We start from the raw sequence: 15,467 nt of genomic DNA, 5'->3' as shown, positions 1-15,467 counted from the left end.
GAATTAAGATAAAAATATTGTCTGATTTGTTAAGGAATTCAAATGATCACAAACTTAAAAATTTGCTAAAAATTGCAAAATTCCAAATTTTTCATCAAAATTAATTTATTATAGAATTATCGAATTTTTTTAAGTGAAAATTATTTGTTATAAAAATGTACGTAGGTATCTGATCTTCATTTAAAAAATCTGCATAAAACTCAATGTTCTTTGGGTATATTGTTTAACATTATTAATATTGCTGTATAATATTTATTGAAAATATAATACTAAAAAACCAAAATCATAAATTTGTTTATATTTGCATAAACCGTATTTAGACCGAAAAATTTGGTTTGTTTTCCTCGATGGTTGAAATCTTTCAATTTGCTCAAGAGTTTTGAAGTTTAAGCCTATCTGATATGAACTTAGAATAAGTTGAGCATTCCAGAATATTTCTGATGTGTATTTGAGCAGGAAAATTAAAGCAAATTCAAAACATGGAAAAAATCGGGCATTGATCTAAAATTTTCCAATTCATTAACCGGGAAACAACCGGGAAATTTTGAGCAGAATCGGTACATTATTAGAAGAAATGATAATGATCATTCAAAATGAATCACTTCAAATTGAAATATTTCCATGGAAAAACATCAGCAGCATTCAAATCATATTAGAAGCGTAAATTTTGGTGTTAATAACTATGAAAAATAGTTTTTGTATCCAAAAATCAGAACTAACCATAACCTGGGCAACAGTATGGAATATGCCAAATTGCTAAAAAAAAAAAAAAATATATACATTTACAGCAGGGGTGAGCAACCTTTTGAAAAAACGGGCCAATTTAAATTTTAAATCTTGTCGGCGGGCCGCACTTAGAATAGTTTTTTTTGTGACAATTATCAGAGCTTCACATCATTTTTTATGTATGTATGTATGTAGGTAATCCACCATGGGTGCACGGATTCACCGCAGTTTGACCAAAGTATGGATTTATTTGCATTATTAGCTCGACCAATTTCCAATGCATTTTATGCCATACCCGGCACCATGGCTTCGTATGAACTGTTATGTTGTGAATGTATTTCGTGTCTATGTAAGTATATTTTGGGAGAACGAATCAATTAGCTACTCAACCAGTTGAAAATTTATAACATTTTCAATGTTAAAATTTTACTCGGGTATTCCGGCATCCATGTATATACCCGGCTAGCTGGCAACTAATGGAACATTCTTATATACAATTAAAATAATATTGGTATGAAAAATATAATGAAACGATCTCACCATAGTTCAGCTTCACAATTCCTCGCTGCCTATAAGTCAGCAGCAATTCAACGATTTTGTTATACATTTCTCTAATTTGTTTGCAAATAAATTTGCTCTTCTTATTACACCAAATCTTAGGCACCAGGTACTCTTAGGTTAAGAACCTTCGAACTGGTAAGCATGCGCCTCACTCAAAACCACTTAGAGGAACCCAGCCCTCAACCCAACCCGTCATCGCCAAAAACAAACTCAAAAAACGAGTAAAAGACGTTGCTGACGGGAAAAAATAGAATCCACGCAGAGAGAGTAAAAATGATAGAGAGAGAGAGAGAGAGAGAGAGAGAGAGAGAGAGAGAGAGAGAGAGAGAGAGATCTCCGATTGATGATGGGCGTATGCGTCGCTTGCTTTGATCGAATCACGTTTGCACAAGACTTCTCGTGGATAGTATCACATTCGATTATGTTTCGGAAAGGGTAGAATATCATTTCTGGTTTGAATTCCCATTGAAATTTAACTATTTTCGTAAACGCATAGCAAAGGAACATTCTTCTTCATATCACCTTAACTTTTTGAAAATTTTCTTCGAACTGACTAAGAATCATTTTTAACCTAAAATCGTTTGATAGCTTTACGTTCTTCAGACAATGCCCAATTTATTTCACTTTAACGAGCCGAACGAATAAGTGCCTTTAAAACAGCTCACAAAGAAAATTAAGCTAATTTCTTTTACTTTTTTCCAACTACAGACACTGTTTCACCTTCATAATTTTCTTTCATATTCTTCAATATCACTCTTTTCACCCAAATACACCGAATAGCTCATCAAACTATTATTTTCGTGGAAAATCCACCAAGAGATGGAACAAACGCGGCGGCTCAAATTCTGTTACCACTTCCTTTGCTTTTTATGCGTTATCGCTGCCACATCACCCAACCAACCAGACTCTTTAATTTTCGCCGCTTTCAAAGCAATTTCTTTTAAGAATTTTTGAGTAAAACATTTGAGCACACCAGTCACAACCCTTGTTCTAACTTTATCTTTAAACTTCTCAATACGTGGATGGTCCTGACTCCATAGAGGGGAAAGAATGAACCGTACCCGACGAGAGCGCGAAGTAGACTGAGAGCTTCACATCATTTTTTATAGCTACAAAACTTTGGAGAAAACAAATCTAAAAAAGGAAAGATAAAAGAAATTCACGTGTTTAAAAACAGAAATTCAACACGGATTTTTAAATACTCGATATTGAAAAGGTACCTCACTAAATCTTTGTCATTTTTAATTTCTCTCAATTTTTTAATAGTACTTCTTGGCGAACATTCGTTCTTACAACATTCTTGTTCAAACCGATGGTACTATTCGTCATCACTTCCATTTAAAAATTTTCTGGAGCTTACCACATAACTAAGAGCAAGTTCACTGGTGTTGGCAAAAAGTGGTAAAAATTTTGACATTTTGAAAATTTTACCATGCAAAAATATTTTTAAGATCTTTGGGCGTTGTATTTATTTAAAGCACTGTTTCTATTTCAGCCTTATGTGATAGAAATATTGCTATTTTTGCATCACAGAATGCGAAACTACAACACGTGTTGTTAAAAAACTTGAAGACCACAGATCTTGAAATTATTTTTGCATGACAAAATTTTCAAAATGTGCAAAAAGTGGCAAAATTTCTACCACTTTTTCCCAACACCAGTAAACTTGCTCTAAGAGTGTGATCAATATATATTTGAAGAAATCACAGCCTTCTTAGTGTTGGATGTTGAATCGCTAATTGACTTTCTGTGCTCTTTTTCCACAATTAAAACTTGTCCTGTTGTCTCCTGAGCCGATGTCCGCGAGTTCGAGCCCAAGAATAAACATCGAATAAAGTTGTACCGGATAGTTTTTCAATAACAATCCGCCAACAGCAACGTTGATAAAGTCGCGAATGCCATAAAGATGGTAAAACGACTATAATCGAAACAAAAAAAAACTTGTTCTCAAAGCCTAGATTTTTTTCTTAAACCCGTTTTTTAAATTGAAGTTCTCTATTGGATCATTGCATTCAGATGTTCAGCAAGGTTGTCGAAATCACATTAAAATGTTCAATTTCACATATTTTTAAGCAACTATCTTCAAATCTACATTCTTGATTTTAGAATTTTTATCCACATTTTTATAATTTTTAATCTTCTTATTGCGATAGGATTTCTTATGCTATATTTTGACTCTGGTAATGTGGATTGCGAATTTTAAGTGAGATAGCTCAATTTATCGATGTTTGTGATAAGTTTTCTATCAAATTTCTGAAAGAAGGATCACAGATAATCGTCAAAGACATTTTGGGTGGAATCACAGAATTTCAGATATCTGTTGTTTGTATCAAGAACTAATAATTTTTGTGAGTAGCTTTGATGCTTGCTGATTCATGTTGATAAACAATCTAGAATCGTTCACCCAGCCAGGCTTTATTATTTAACTTTCGTAATTTTTGTCAATATTCAAAAATAAAACAATGTATCACAAGTTTTTCGTTTATTTTTTTTTGCAGTATTTGAATGCTAACAAAAAAGCCTTTTTGCCGAATTGTATAGAATAATTTTAAAAAAATCATCAGTCGAGCATATTTTTTATCATTTAACAATAATTTTGCTTGAAATGAAAATAATGACTTTACTAAACGGGCTTCGAAATTCCTTTTAACATGTGTTGGTCTCGATTTTTGGCTGTTCTTTCGATTTTGCTTTTCTGATTTTGCTATTCAAAGTGGTAGGAATTACATAATAAGGAAAAAAGAATCCCAAATAAAAAAGGAAACATTCCAATATTACGTTATGCCAATAAACAATATTGCATTTAAGCCTTGAACAGAACATGATGAACGCTTAAAATGCCAAAAAAAGTCATAATCTGAAATTTTCTTAACTATCCATTGTAGAAAAAAGTTAAGGCATACAAATTTGAAAAAATCTTCGCGGGCCGCACAAAAAGGTCTCGCGGGCCACATGCGGCCCGCGGGCCGCGGGTTGCTCACCCCTGATTTACAGCATAAAAAATCGCGAAATTTTATACCATGAAAAGTTTTGTTTGGAAACACTGCAAATTGTGATGTGCCATGTCTGCATATTGAGTATACAATGAAGAATACTTCTCACATGATTTTGGCAAAAAAGAAAGGCAATTTATTGAAACTGCTTAAAATGACGACACATTCCAACAAAACATAGGTGGCCAAATCATGGCTCGCGGGCCACATGTGGCCCGCGTTCAACTTTTTTGGCCCGCGAAGCTCTTCTTGAAAAAACCAAGTTCTGAAAATTTAACGTTTTTCTTGGTCTGGATAAATCATTTGGATAGATAAATCTGAATCCACACCAACTTAATTTTAATCAAAGATCTGGAAATATCTTTGAATTGATGTAAGTTAAAAAGGTAAAAGTGTACAAAAACTTATATCGAGAAAACAAGCTTTTAAATTGTTGTGTTTGGCCATTTCCATACATATTTCAGACACTCGCTATTTTCTTTCAAACGTAAAATTATGCGACTATAATTTAAAAAATCTGAAAAAGTAACAGATTCTAATTTGGAGCATATAGCATCGTTTGGCATTATTTGCTCAAAATTGATAATTTTTGTACTTATACCTGTGCTTATTTGGCCCCCTCCCTCTCCCTTCCCGCCCTCAGAGCGCCTCATATACATTTACAAAAAAGATACCGTCGCTGAAAAAAAAAAACCATTACCATCACAATTTTAAAGTTAGCAAAATCGTACGGTATTTTATACATTACCTGTAAATTCCATCACTCATTTTCAATGTTTTCCGGTTAGGTTTTGGTATGAAGAGCATTCAAACGGACTCTTGTATTAATATTGAGGAGTTTGAATAACCTCAGGAAGATAGTAAGACCGTATAAAATTGTATTTTATCAACTGAGTCCATCCATCAAAAATTTAATAACTTATGTAATTTATGTAAAATATCGAAAGTTTGCTCTGTAATTTTTTCCAATTTGTTATTTTTTGCTAAGCTTCAACAGAAAAAGGTATATTTAAGAGTATTATTCCGATTTGGTACTGATAAATCGCTCAGAAGAACGAATTTTTCACTTAAAAAAAGTGCAATTATTATAAAAGAATCAAATTTGTATTCATCCTGTTAGTAGAAGGCTTCCCCAATACACTCGTAAAATCAAGTTCCTGTAAAATTTGAAAAGAGTTGGATTGAATTGCGGTCCGTACTTTGAAAAATCAATATTATTTGAAAAAAAAAATCTTTTAAATGTCAGAAGCTCGTGAACGTAACTTTTTTTTAAAAAAATTCCGTTCGGCGTTTTTTTATTTGTTTTTCTAATTTTTCTAAGGAGAACGGTGAACTTGAAAATTTTAAAAATTGGGCGGTAATTGTTTAATATTTAGAGACCATAAAATTGACTAAATCTCCATTGTAGTAACGCGATTTGACATTTCTGGGATCGAAAAACTGAGGAGGTTTTACATCTCTTGAAAAAATTGACGTTTTTACATAAGTTGGGAGGGGTAAATCTTTTCATATTGCGCAATTTTTCTACTATTTTTGAAATGGAGCTAAAATTGTAAGAATATGCAAGTAACAAAAATGATTTATTAAGATCACTCTATACTCGATGTGATCAAGGCAAATTTTTTTACAGCGTTATAAAAAATCTGATATTATTGTTTTTTTATACTCTGAAATAATTTGTTTTTTTTTTTGGCCCGCCAGCCAATCTCTTTTCATAAATTTGGCCCGCCTGTTGAAAATGTTGGCCACCCATGCAACAAAACATTCTTTGAGCCCCTTTAACCCAAGATAAATGGGTTTAGTAGAAAATGAACATATCAGTAGCTAGGATCCTCCGTTTATGAAGAAAATAATATAGAACGGGATAAAATTCATTTTTTAATATATCCCAGAAGATATTCGCTTTCAACCTTGGCTGGAAATCAATCTTCTTCGTTAATTTTTGCCCCTGCCCCTTCGTTAATTTTTGTACCTCGGAGGTACATCCAATTTCAATAACAATTTTTTATCAAACTTTGAAATTTTGTCATACTTAGTATATAGACTTTTCAAATTTCAAAGTTTGATAAAAAATTTGTTATTGAAATTGGATGTACCTCCGAGGTACAAAAGTACATCAGATATTTTCTATAACGAAGGAAATCGGTCTAGTAACAGCAAAGTTATTCACATTTGTTTTTCAACTACATAAAAAGAGTTTTATGCAAAATTTCATACTAAGTACACTTAAGTATAACAAATAATGCATCAAATCGCCCAAAAATTCTTCAAGCAACTCAAATGTGATGTTTGTTCGAGTATATAAAGTCTCAGGAAAAGTTTATATAACTAAGTATGAGAAATTTCAAAGTTTGATAAAAAACTGTTATTGAAGTTTGATGTACCTCCGAGGTACATCAGTTTTCCGAAAAAAGTATGTTTTTTGCTCTTTTAAAACGTGAGACCCTGAAATTTAACCGTCTGTTCAGCGAGACAATCGCATAGTTCTATAACTATGAAACTATTGAGGTACGTTCAATTCTAAGAGAAGGTACGCATATGTACCTTTTTGGCACAAGCCGAAAAACTTAATTTCAGGTGGAAATTCAAAAATTGCCCCACTGAATGGATTGACGTTCTTTTTTATTCTTAAAAACGAATTTTGCACTGCTGCTGTGGTTTAATAAAAACTTTAAATTTCAATTTTTTTTATCTTGTATGTTTTAGAGTAATGCCTAGATTTTTTTGTTTTGTTTTGTTTCGATTATAGTCGTTTTAACATCTGTATGTCATTCGCGACTTATATCAACGATGAAGTTGGCGGACAAGTCATTGAAAAACTTATCCGGTACAACTGTGATTGATGTTTACTCTTGGGCTCGAACTCACGGACATCGGCTCAGAGAGCAATTGACTTGCCAACTGAGCTATATCACAAGCCCATGCCTAGATTTTGTTCGGATTCGTTTTTTTTCTTACTAATTTTTCTAAAATCGTCATTAATTGCCCGATCAAGTAGAGTATGGTATGCTTAAAGTTAAAGATCATCGTTGATTTTAACAACTATTTTGAAGGTATCTTGCTCCAATTCGATTTGTATTGAATTCGATTTCTAATATGCAACCAAATTTTGAAATCAGAGGGACCCATACTTGAAAAAAAACTTGTAATACATCATCAGTTAAAATCATCTGGTTGAAAATAATCGACTTAAAAACATGAGCGGCATTAAAATAAGAGATATATAAGGAAATTTAAAAAAAAAAAATTTTTTTATTAAAAACTCAATAGAATATTTATTTGGCCGAATAGTTGAAAAAGTCAATTATTCGGTAAGTCTCAACTTCAAAGCCTAAGATTCAATTTTTCTATTCATGCATGTCATATCCACGTTAAAGCTAACAACCAATTTTACGAGCATATGGCTACCCAATTCGGGCAATAACAGCTTATGAACAGGTAGGCTCAACAGATTTTGGCACCGTTACAAATTTCAAGCCTAGTTGGTGTGTCAATTTGCATCATAATATGTCTCACCAAGCTTGTTGCTGCAATCTTGCTAATAGGAGCGTTATTGCTTTTGGCTTCGCCATACCCACCACCTGCTAGCGGTATTTTTTCCAGTTTCATGCAAAAACCAACTCTCGAGTCACTTCCTGCTGTTAAAAGGTTAAAATTTTTGCGAGTAGAAAGCCACATCTGGCGTATCCTTTTTTTTTCGTTTAAGCCTTAGCGAAATTGAACTTTGCAACCTACCAAAAGCCTCGAATCGTTTCAATGACAAATTGCACAATTTGCATCATACGTTTTTAAACGGTGTTCATGAATTGAAAGACCCCACAAAAAAACCACTGGTAGTCATATTCGTTTAAATGGCAAATTCCGAACTAGAAGAGGTATGTAGTCATGTAGTATGGCGATGGTGGCATAACTAGAGAAGATAAACAAGAAACGTGTGGCACAACCGTAAGTTTGGCGCTATGCCAGAATTGCCATTTTCGGTGGCCCTTCTTCCTCTATACACCTTTCAACGAATTTGGAACAGTCGACGATTTGGTGAATTTGCACTAGGACTATGCCAAGCAAATAGAGCGGAAAATATTTTGTCCAGTTTGATTGTCTAGAGCTGACAAATGTTATTGGCTGCACTTTGTGGGATGTGATTTATGCGATTGTTCAGTTTTGATGAATGGTTGCACTTTAAGATTGTTTAGGTAGATTTTTCATTCAGAAATATAGAATGTTTCATTTTGAAGCTAATGTTATCTCGAGTTCATGAGTCCGGATTATTTCTGCTAGTTTTAGTTTTCTTCACTATCGAATAAAATGTACAAAACGTTTACGTTTCTATCGGATATCATTCATCTATTCAGTACTTTGTATGCATGAAGCAAAAAGTCAGTGCGTCTATTCTAATGTCTTTCGGAAAGCCCTGCCGATTTTATGCTTGTCTATCCAAAACGTTTCGAATCAGACACACGCACCCCAAAAAAAGACAATCGATTGCTCTCTTTTCCGGTTTATGTAGGCACTTTTGGCAGTTTCTCTGCCCCCTTCGAAAGCATCGATGAAACATTTTCAAAAATTTCTGACTATATTTCTTCACACAGCATGGGGGAAACATCCCAGAAGCTTCGTGACCCGGAAATGAAAGACACTTCCAAATAAAGTGATACACTTTATGCCATTTGAATCTTGGTCCCTTTGGCTTGGCCAGAATTGGACGATTTTGGAGTGTGTCCGCCTAAATGGGGAAAGATGAGTGTCGAAGTGGTTTTCAAACAAAGCCCTTTTATTTCTGGGAAATCGAAAAGCTCATTGCGTTTGCTGTATGTTCTTCGTGTAACAAAAAAATAAATAAATGAGGGTATGGGAATCGAGAAAGTCAGGACAACACGCAACAGAAATAATAATTTCGTTCCCCTTCTGGTGCTTCTGAATGGAAATGAAAAAAAAAGACAGCCCGATACAGGTGGCCAATGGAGAGGATTCGATTGACCCAGATTATGAAAGAGGGCCTGGGATGAGTTGATAGTTATGTGTCCTTTTGGTATAGGAATGGCTCTCTCTAATCGATACAATTGTTATCTTGGGTCTGCTTGTTGGATCCAGTAAAAGGCACAGTTTATGTCGATCCGGGGCTTTTGCGAATCAAATTAATTTCAATTGCTCCGATACCTTTCTCAGAAACTGGGATTATAATAAATGCTTTGGATGGGAAAGGCATCATTTGAAGAAAATGAAAAATATCAATTACTGCTCTTATTGAAAAACTTTTTTTTTTTTAAACTTTGAGGATATTTATAGCGTAATGATAAATGACCAATAGAACGCAATTTTTGGAAATGTTTTTAGATCAAAACTTCAGGCGAAATTTGAGTTTCGAACTGATTATTTTGATGGAATTTGATAAACGTAAAACATTGTTAGTGAACGACTAGAGATCACAGTTAAAAATGTTGGACAGAGACTACTCTCAAAATTTTCGTTTGCAATAAATTTTGAAAAATCTGAGAGAAAAAATTACGATCCAAGAAGCTGAAAAAAAAACCTTTTAGACAGTTTTTAAATCGTATTTCAGGCTTCATGATAATTTCTATAAAACTTACTAAATACTTTGTTTGGAACAAGAAATGAAAATTAATTTGTTTTTTTTATTTGTCAAATAAAGTGAATAAATCCGAGCTAAGCATTTGTAAATGAAATCTTGGCAACCGGATCGGGCCAGACTGTTCTCAATTTTTTAAATTAAATATCCGGGCAATCCGGCAACCTTAAGTTAGCTATATGTTACATAATTTATTAAAGTTTAAGACGAACAAGATGAATTTTTTTTATTATTATATTTATAGATGACATGACAACCAAGGTTGCCGAAATCTTAGAAAAACCAGTATTGTCTCAGAATTTCGAGCAAAACTTCGTCGCAGAAAATGTGTCACGGATCACAGAATTTTTAAAATTTTCACAGAATTCACAGATTTTCTTAATTAAACCCAATAAATCACAGAACTCGAGAATTTTGGTGTCAAAAACACAGAACATTTTTCGGCAACCTTGATGACAAGTCGTGTATTCTGATTGCACAAATTATTCGAAATACCACATCTTTCGACGAGGTGAACAAGGATTATATTCAAATAGTTTGTATTGTTCCTTAAAAAATTAGCATCTCAGTGAACAATATCATTGTCAATTGAGATGGGTCTGTGTTCAAATATCAGTCTGGGACTGAGTCCATTGGCAGAACGAATAATGGGAGTGAGCCGTTTAGAATCACTTTGCAGAGTATCTTGAAAGTTATTCAGATCAAAGTTAGGCCACGCCAGCTACCGCATTTTGTCTCCTTTCGACGGAACCTTTACGAGGACACCCTGCATGAAGCGGGCCGGGAATGTTGCAAAATTTTCGACGATTGAGTAAACATCTGTATGAGATCTTTTTTTTTTTTTCCCTAAAATCGGTTATCGGTATGTACTGATTCGTGATCAAAATGTTGCCCAAAATCATTATAAAGAAATATACAGGAAAATCGGTATGTGTGGCATCGCTGCTCCAAGGTTATTTCCATGATGACTCTAGTATGGTGGTCTCAAATGAAAAATTGCACGTTCAGCCATATTGAAAAAAGTTTTGACAACAGATTGAAGTGTTTACGAAAAGGGGCTCCATGGATGCCAGGTGTTTGAGACAGTATAAATTGGTTGCGAGTAATGGATATTTAAAGTAACTTACCAGTACCCACCAAGCTTGCACCGTTGATGAAGATCCAATCTTTACCAGCTTAGCTAAACTGGCCGGAACCCAGTCGGAAGATTTTTTTGCAAAAATCAAAACAAAATCTTGACGACAGGCATAAGTACATATTTACAAACAAATCAGTGAACCTGGCTTCTCAGTCAGCCAGCTGTCAAAATATCGGCTGCGTTTCACCCCCTTCGCCGCATCCAACCCTCGTTAACTTTTTGTCAATCTGAGATCACCATACATGAGCCATCATGGTAGTTTCTCCGAGAAAATAATTCGAACACTGACTAACAGCGTTGCCACATTTAAATCTGTGCTCTTAATAAAAAGATTTTCTCCCATTTGCCCCATTTGGACAGACATCTGAACGAAACAATGTTGAAGACGACAATAGGAAGTCACAGAAGTATCTGAATTTCTTAAGTATGAGAGTTTCCAAACTAATAATGAAATATCTTCTTAAAGTATTGTGTTGTTCGAGAACATAATGGTTAACATCAACTTTATCCGTTTCATCTAAAGCTGAATTTCATGTGATGTTTTGTAGTCGAAGTACATAGCTTAACAAAAACGTGATTAGCGAGTTTAAAATGCCAAATTCTACACTGATTTGACACGAACGTTGCAGTTCAGAGTTATGCGCTCCATACAATACTACATTTTTTCACATTTGACAATTTTTTTATTTCTATTTTCGTATTTCAGATTCTGCATCTAGTTTAGGATTCTTGATTTTTATTTTGAATCATCATTAAAAGTTAGAATTGAATGATGGTTTTGAGTTTCTGGATTTAAAAGATGTTCTAATTTGGTTTTCAATTTAATTCAATATTTGATCCATGTTTTTGGCTTTCTAACAGAAAATCATGGCGAACGGTCAGTTGGGGATATCATTAATTAAGGGTCCAAGACCCCACTTTATAGGTACCAATCGACTCAGCTCGACGAGTTACGAAGATGTCCGTGGGTTTGTATGTTCCATTGAAACGTTCTTACCACATTAACTCCTATTCTAGGTTTCACGATTTTGATGAATTTAGTTTCAAAAAATTGGATTTTTTTTCCTGTAGGTCATATCTTAAAAAAAAACAAAATTGTTTAAAATTGTTCTATTCCATAGTAAATATCATGCTTATGTCGGTTCCAAAAAAGGTAGCCATCCATCATGAGAGTTCAGGCGGCTAACCCCTTGACCACTAGTGAGCGTCAATAAATGTGGCTCTCATATGTTTCCAAAGATAGTTTACACGCTGTAAGAAAGCCTCCAATCCACTGTTAAGTGTATTAAATCGGGTTTTTGGAACATATATGCACTTTCAATATCTAGATAATAATTTTCCGAGTTTAAACAAAATAAGAAACCGTAATATTGGAATATTGTTTATCGCCGCGCTTTAATGTAATTTGAATCATCGACGAAACCGTAATAATAGGTTTTTTGTTCAGATTCGAAGTTCTTAAACTATTTTCTTATACAGATTACTAACGGAACAAGTCTTCAAAATGAAGTATCAAATTTGAAAAATAAAGATTATCATTCGAAATTCCGATTTCTATAAGGATTCGAAAATAAGATTAAAAAAATGCTTGTTATTTTAATTTATATTGAAATCTTAAACTTCTTAATTTGGATGACAGATTCATAACTGAGGGTTCTGAAACAAATTTCACTTCTTTTCTCAAATTTTATTTTCGGATGATCTGGGATTTAGATTAAGGTTGCCAGAATTTTTTCCATTCTCATCCGGGCCTAGCAATTCCGGGCATTTTTTCAAAAAAACCTGGCAAAATCCGGGCATGGATTTCAATTTTTCGAAACCAAAAACCGGGCAAAATTCAGGTTTTATCTATATATATATAAAAAGCAATTTCTGTGGGTTTGTTTGTTTGTTTGTTTGTCCTCTATAGACTCAGCCGTTTTAAGAGCTAGAGAGCTGAAATTTGGCATGGATGCTTATTAGGACCAGGAATGATGAAAAATGTTTTCAGATTTTCGGATGACCCCTTTTGAAGGGGGTCGTCCATACAAGACAAATATTGTTTTCGCGATTTTGACGTTATTTTTTGTCGGATTGTGATGAAAATTTGCACGTGGGGGTTTTAAGAGATGAGCAATCGATTTCAGTTATTGCATTTTGGGTCAGAGGTCGGCAAAAGGGGTCGTCCATATTGACTTTTCAATATTTTTGTGATTTTGACGTTATTATACATCGGATTAAGATGAAAATTTGCACACGGAGGTTTTAAAGAATGAGCAATTGATTTTAACTTAAAACTAGTAAACTTAGGGTCAGGGGTCGGCAAAAGGGGTCATTCATATCCACTGTTTAACGTTTTTGTGATATTTGCGTTATTATACATCCGATTGTGATGAAAATAAGGACATGAGTTTTTTGAGGAACGGACAATCGATTCCAGTTATCCAATTTTGTAGAAGGGTTCGGCAAAAGGGGTCGTCCATATCCATTTTTCAATATTTTCGTGATATTGACGTTATTATTCATCGGATTGAGAAGAAAATTGGCGCTCGGACATTTTTAGGGACACGCAATCGGTTGCCGGTATAAAATTTTGTATAATAGGCCAGTCAAAGGAGTCGTCCATATTAACTGTTCGCAATTTTTGCGATATTGACGTTATTATACACCGAATTCAGATGAAAATTGGTGCACGAGAATTTTGAAATTTGAATTGCAAACGATTTCAGGTAAATATAAAATTTTATGTAAGGGACCTGCAAAAGGGGTCATCCATATTATCTTTTCAATTTTTTGTGATATTGACGTTATTATACAGCTGATTGAGATGAAATTTGCATATAGAAATTATTAAGGACGAACAATTGATTCCAGTTTTCCAATTTTGGGTCAGGAGTCGGCCAAAAAAGACGTCCATATTTACTATTTACTGTTTTTTTTGCGATATTGACGTTATTATGCAATAAATTGGTTTGGAAATTTGCACACGGGAGTTTCGGAGGAAGGGTAATAGATTTCAGAGATTAAAGTTCAAAAAGAGGCCACCGGTCTGCAACGATCAAGTCAAAATTTATACACGATTTATTGGGGTTGGGATGGTCAATTGATTTCTGATTTCAATATATGTAACAAATGACAAAAAAAGGGGTCTTATTAACTGTCGTCGAATTTTCTTAGCAATAATCACGTGAGTATGTACCGCATCGAAACGATAATTCATAAACGGGGGTGTTTTGTCGCGGCCAATTCATTCCTGATTTCAAATTTAGTAGCGACAGAAAAAGTGATCGTACATATAACGTGTTCAACATTTTTGCAATAATTGCTTAAAAATGCATTCGGAATTGCATCTGGAAAATGCCTGTAAATTAACATTCATTTAAACTATTCATGACATATTCTAAATTGAAAGCGAAACGGAGTTCGTATGGGATCAGCTAGTTATATATAAAAGCAAAGAAAAAATGCAAAAAAATGAAATTAATATTTTATTAATGCAATTGCAGACTTCCAAAAACTTTTTGGAACACTTAAATATTTAAAGGTTTATAAAAGTAAATCAGCGAAATTATTTGAAACAACCGCTGAAAATTTCCATACCGTTAATCGATTTTGCTGAAACTTACTAAAAAAATTTGATTTTTTTTTGGTTTCTTTGTGAAAATTGTGTAAAAATCCGGGAAATATCCGGACTTTTTTCACGATATCCGGGCAACCGGGCCGGGCCGGACTTTCTCGAAATTTTACATCAAATATCCGGGCAAACCCGGATAAAACCGGGCAATCTGGCAAGCTTAATTTAGATACAGATTCAAATGCAAATTTTTAATTTGGGTTCAGAAATCGGAATCAAAATTATTGTTTAAAGTTTACATTCAGATTCAGACCATTCAGCCCAAAGAACTTTATTATCATGAGAAAAATATCCAGTTGACTATTTTGTTGAGATATTTAATTCACAGGAGATTGTGATTCATGTATATTTTTTATTGCAAATTTGATTTCAAAATTTCAAATTATTTTCTTTCAGATTGAGTTTGTTATCTGATTCATCTGAAAACCACAAGTATAAAACTGAATTTAAGTTTATTCAGTAACTATTTAAAGTCAAGACCTGATATTTATTTTTCAAAAAATTAAAGGATATTATGATATAAAAATTTGAAAAAATATATGAAGATTCATTTTACCATCGGTGTTACTGAAGGCTTTATTATGTTAATGTAGCTTACCATTTTTAATAATTTAGAACTTATTTTCAAAACTGACTATCAAAACTATAAAAATTTTAATTTAAAATAAAAACTTAAAAATAGATTTTTAAATAGCACAAACAATATATTATTTTTAAATCCATACATTGTTTGAGCAAAATTATCATAGAAAAAAATCAGTCTCCAAAACCCCTTTCATGAAACGGTTCATCCAACGGCCCTGCTCTTGTGGGACTTCACTCGCCAATCCCACCACAGTCATCGGATGC

The 15,467-nt window shown here is 33.6% G+C and overlaps 1 protein-coding gene across 1 annotated transcript in view; it reads left to right on the top strand.

The window, feature by feature from the left end:
- LOC129757613 (sodium channel protein 60E-like) overlaps positions 1–15,467 on the top strand; it is a 909,603-nt gene that overhangs the window by 333,517 nt on the left and 560,619 nt on the right. The gene's annotated exons all lie outside the window — the stretch shown is intronic.

This window comes from Uranotaenia lowii, chromosome 3 (assembly GCF_029784155.1).
Source record: "Uranotaenia lowii strain MFRU-FL chromosome 3, ASM2978415v1, whole genome shotgun sequence".
NCBI lineage: Eukaryota > Metazoa > Arthropoda > Insecta > Diptera > Culicidae > Uranotaenia > Uranotaenia lowii.
The sequence above is the reverse complement of the archived record's forward strand: the minus strand, read 5'-3'. Positions and strand labels throughout refer to the sequence as shown.